General features: G+C 40.7%; 1 non-coding gene across 1 annotated transcript; it reads left to right on the forward strand.

The window, feature by feature from the left end:
• Positions 1–825: 825 nt before the first annotated feature.
• On the forward strand, positions 826–932 carry LOC116275486. The gene has a single exon (XR_004184619.1). It is a non-coding gene; the product is annotated as a U6 spliceosomal RNA (small nuclear RNA).
• The last annotated feature ends 4,359 nt before the right edge of the window (positions 933–5,291 follow it).

A 5,291-nucleotide genomic window follows, 5' to 3' on the forward strand; every position in this document is an offset into this window, starting at 1 on the left:
GAAAACATATGTTCACACATAAACTTGTCCACTGGTGTTCACAGAATATTGTTTGTAAGAGCTAAAAAGTAGAAATGGCCCAAATGTCCATCAATGGACAAATGAATAAACACAATATGGTATTTCCATATAACTGTATACTTTTTGGAAGTAAAAAGAAATGAAGTACTGATACATGCTATGGTGTGGATGAACTTTGAAAAGATTATGCTAAGTGAAGGAAACCAATCACTAAAGACAACATATTGTATTACTCCATTTGTAAGAAATGTCCCGAATAGGCAAATCTATAGAAACAGAGAGTAGATCATGGGTTGCCTAAGGCTGGAAGGAATCAGGGGAGGCTTTCAGAGGTGATAGCTAAGAAATAAGGAGTGTGGCAGGTTTCTTTTTAGGGTTATAAAAATGTTTTAAAATTGGTTGTGATGATGGCTGCACAACTCTATGAACATACTAAAAACCACTGACTTGTACATTCTACATTGGTGAATTGTATGGTATGTGAATTATGTCTCAATAAAGCCATTGGGAGACAAAATAAATAAATAAAATCCAGAGACATTGTCCTATGGATAAATACTAAATAGAGTCATTAGGCTGGGCTCTAGATTTGTCTATTCAATGCTTTTGTGGTGTTTTTCTTTATCTTCCAGCTCCGGAAAAGGCCTGTAGTTCCAGCTACTGGGGAGGCTGATGGAAGGATAGCTTGAGCCCGGGAGGTCAAAGTTGCAGTGAGCCGTGATCGCATCACTGCGCTCCAACCTGGGTGACAGAGTGAGACCCCGTCTCAAAAAAAAAAAGAAAAGAAAAGAAAAGAAAAAAAAAGTGCTTGCCTCAGCAGCACATATACTAAAATTGGAATGATACAGAGAAGATTAGCATGGCCCCTGAGCAAGAATGACATAAAAATTCTGGAAAAAAAAAAAAAAAGCCTGAGCAAAGTGACTTGCCCAGGATGCCACAGTTCACAGTAGTAGAACCACAACTGGAAACCAGGGCTTTGACTCCCAGGCATCCGCCTCTTCCATGAGTTCCATGTCCCATGTGCGTGCTATGTTTGTACTGGAGTCAGTGGCAACTGTCTTATTTAGATATTCTTATTTTTCTCTATGCTTTGAGAAACCTGGTTTGTAGACAGAGAAGGCTGATTTTTTGCTTCTAAAAGCTTAAGTTGACAATTTGTGTTGTTTTGTTTTGTTCTCCTGGCCCAACCTAACAAGCATTCACATAGTAGACAACACATGCTTGCTGGACCTTACTTCCTGTCTGGTGACCCAGCTCCCCAGAGACTTGAATCTCAAATAAATGTTTCTGTCAGGAGGCTGAGCTCCCAGCTGTGCAAATTGGTCACAGATGTAATTGCATTTGCCCTCTGCCCTGGAAGAAAACATGCCTGTGGTTGGGGGTTTAGATGTCTCAGAATGAAAGACATTACTCCTGACTCTGGGTAATAGCCGTGACGCTCAAAATAAGCTGCCACAGAGACACACCATAGTGTTGCCAGATGTACAGGACTGTTGCTACCCAGAATCCAGACCTTCACAGCCAGTTACCAAACTGTGGCCATGTCATTGACCAATCAGGCATAGTCAAGAACCTAGCTTTTCCACTGACTCCACATACTTTCAAACATAACTCCATCCCCTCTTCACCTCTCCCTAATGCCCACAGGATCTCAGAAAAGAGCTCCATTTCCAAGTTCCCTGAATGGCAGGCAATGGCAGCCCTAGGACATCTCCACTGCACAGGCTGCAATTGGTAGAATCTAATTAAAATAAACATTGTAACAAGCTGCTGAGCCCCACCCAGTGCCTCAGGGGCCTAACACAGCACTGATTTAACCAAACATTTCAGTAATGCCCAATAAGGAAATTCAACCTTAAAGACCTCAGCAGGAGGCGATGAGGCTGAGTTAGACCTTTTCTTTGAGCACTTAAAGCCTGGAGAGGACAAGGCTGTTCAGCACAGAGTCAGGGCAAGTCTGTACTTTGCCAGCATGCAAAGCGGGAGAAAAATTGTCTGACATCCTGAAAATATGGCAAACAATCTTATGTCATGATAATAATATCCCCAGCTAGTTTTGTAAAACTAGATTTGTAGGGTCTGGACGACCGAGCCTTTTTTTCAGGAGCTGCTGGGCAGTAAACCTTCAGGGAAATGAAGACTGGTTGAATGAACTTAGAAGAAAGTTCATGAACATTCCTATTTCTGGAGGTTTTGCTTTCATTAGAGAACTGACCAACAAGTATGTGGTCCAAACACTGGAACAGAATTGGACTTTCTTGTGCCACCTACTGTGAAGGGTCAAGACTAGGAGTGCAGGTCCTGGGGTCAGGCTGTCTGGTCTTGAATGCATCTTCTACCACCTATTACCTTTGTTACTTAGCCTTCTCAGGGCTTCAATTCCTTCATTCTTAAAAGGGGAATAATACAATCCATGCTTCACAGAGCTGCTGGGAGACTATATAAAATAATCCATATAAAATGCTTCAAAGAAGGCCTGATCTGTAGCAGAGAGAAAGAGAAAAAAGGAGAGAGGGAGAGAACAAGAAAACTTTTGTTGGGTGCTTAAACTTTCCAGAAAAAATAGAAACAATAGGATATGTGGTATAGAACCAATATTGATATGTAAGAGGAGAACTGGGAATTGGCTATGGGAATTGGATCACAGGATTATGGAGCCAGATAATTCCCATAATATGTGGTCTACAAGCTGGGGACCCAGGAAAGCTGATGGTCTGATTCAATCCTAGTCCAAAAGCCTGAGAACACGAGGAAGATTGCTGGTGTAGACCTTAGAGTCCAAAGATCTGAGAATCAGAAGCTCCAATGTCCAAGGGCAGGAGAGGATGGATGTCCTGGCTCAAGAACAAAGATGGAATTCACCCTTCCTCCTCCTTTATGTTTTATCCAGGTCTTCAAAGGATTGGATGGTGCTATCCACATTGGTGAGGGCAGAACTTCTTTATTCAGTCCACTGATTCAAATGCTAATCTCTTCCAGAAACACCCTCACAGACACAGCCAGAAAATGTTCTACCAGCTATCTGAGCATCCCTTACGCAGCCAAGCCATTACATAAAATTAACCACCACTTGCTTACTATGTTCCAGGCCCTTTGCTTTTCACCTTTATCTGCTTATTTTTATTTAATCCTCACAACAACACTCAGTGACAGATATACTTATTATCCTTATATTATGGAAGAGGGAACTAGATTTAGCAAGAGTATATTAATTGAACAGCATCACACTGGCAATATATGTCAGAATTTAAGATTCAAACTGCCATCTTTATAACTCTGGAACCCTAATTCTACCATATACTGTGGAGACTGTGCCCTCAGTCTCCAAAGTGGGGTACATCTTCCCCTGGTGGAAGAAATAAATGGGCCCTGATTATTTAGGGGCATCAGTTACCAGGTCCTCAATGTCTATGAGTCCCCTGAGAACATGCCTGAGGCCAAGGCTTCCCTTTTTACCAAGAAAAGCCTTCCTTCTCCCACATTCCAAATCCTATCAAAGTGCATTGTGCTGGGTATAAAAACTTCTCAGCATGATCGAATAACAAGCTGAGAAGTTTTTATATGCAGCACAATGCACTTTGATACACATAATTTGAATAATTGAATATCTGGATAATAAACCTTTTGCAATTCAGACAATTTCCAATTTGCTTTTAACAAAAGTAGAGGAATACCTAATTGACTTGTCACCTGATATATCACTTAAAGTAATTTTTGGTGAGAGACCATCATGTGATTTTTAGCACATAATTCAGAGTTCAAGGAATGATTCACTTGTTATAACAAAATATATCAAAATCACCACAAGATAACACTTTACACCTGCTAAAATAGCTATCATTGAAAAACCAAAAGATAACAATGATTGGCACAGTTGTGGAGAAATTGGAACCCTTGTGCACTGTTGGTCGGAATGCAAAATGGTGCAGCCCTATGAAAACCAGTGTGGTAGCTCCTCAAAAAATGTAAAATCACAATTTTAATTTTTCTATCATAATTGGGTAATCCTGGATATTTACCCAAAAGAATTAAAGTCAGGATCTTGAGGAGATATTAGCATTCCCATGTTCACCACATCATTATTCAACATGTGGAAATAACCTAAAGGTCCATCAACAGATAAATGGATAAAGAAAATGTGATACATGCATACAATGGAATATTACTTAGCATTTAAAAAGATGGAAATCCTGCAATACACAACAATCAGGATGAACTTTGAGGACAGGTTGCTAAGTGAAATAAGCCAGTTACAGGATAACAAATACTAAGTGATTCTACTTATATGAAGTATCCAAAATTGTTGAATTCCTAGGGTCAAAGAGTGGAGTTGAGGTTGCCAAGGGCTGGAGGGAGAAGGAAATGGGGAGTTATTAAAAATGGGCATAAAGTTTTAATTGAACTAGGTGAATAAGTTCTAAAGATTTGCTGTATAGCAATTATTGTCAACAATAATATTTCACACTTAAAAATTTGCTAAGAGGACACATCTCATGTTATACGTTCTTACTATAATAAAACAAAACATTTTTAAAAGTTTTTAAGTACATCAATTCTCATCTAATTATTAAAGAACTAGTTTTATCAGTGTTTACACTTAGTTATAAAAGTAAAATTAGAGAGTCCTGAGGTAGGAGACTTGCTTGAGCCCAGGTGTTTGAGGCCAGCCTGGGCAACATAGTGAAACCTCATCTCTATATAAAAAAGAGAAAATTAACCAGGTGTGGGGTGTTGGCCTCTAGTCCCAGCTATTCAGGAGGCTGGGGCAGGAGAATCTCTTGGGTCTAGGAGGTGGAAGTTGCAGTGAGTCAAAGTGGTACCACTGCACTTTAACCTGGGCAACAGTACAAGACTCTGCAAAAAAAAAAAAAAGAGTGAAATTAGGAGCTGGGTACTGTGACTTTCATCTGTAGTTCCAGCTACTTGGGAGGCTGAGGTGGGCAGATCACGTGAGGCCAGGGGTCTGGGGCTGACATGTGCTCACACCTGTGAATGGCCACTGAGGTCCAGCTTGGATAACACAGAAAGACCCCATCTTAAAAGAAGAAAAAGTAGGCCAAACATGGTGGTTCATGCCTATAATCCTAGCACTTTAGGAGGCCAAGGTGGATCACTTGAGGCCAGGAGTTTGAGACTAACCTGGACAATACAGCAAGAACCTGTCTCTACAGAAAATGTAAAAATCAGCTGGGCACGGTGGTGCATGCCTTCTGTCCCAGCTACGTGAGAGGCTGAGACAAGAGGATTGCTTAAGCCCAGGAGTTCGA

Source organism: Papio anubis, chromosome 6 (genome assembly GCF_008728515.1).
Source record: "Papio anubis isolate 15944 chromosome 6, Panubis1.0, whole genome shotgun sequence".
Taxonomy (NCBI): domain Eukaryota; kingdom Metazoa; phylum Chordata; class Mammalia; order Primates; family Cercopithecidae; genus Papio; species Papio anubis.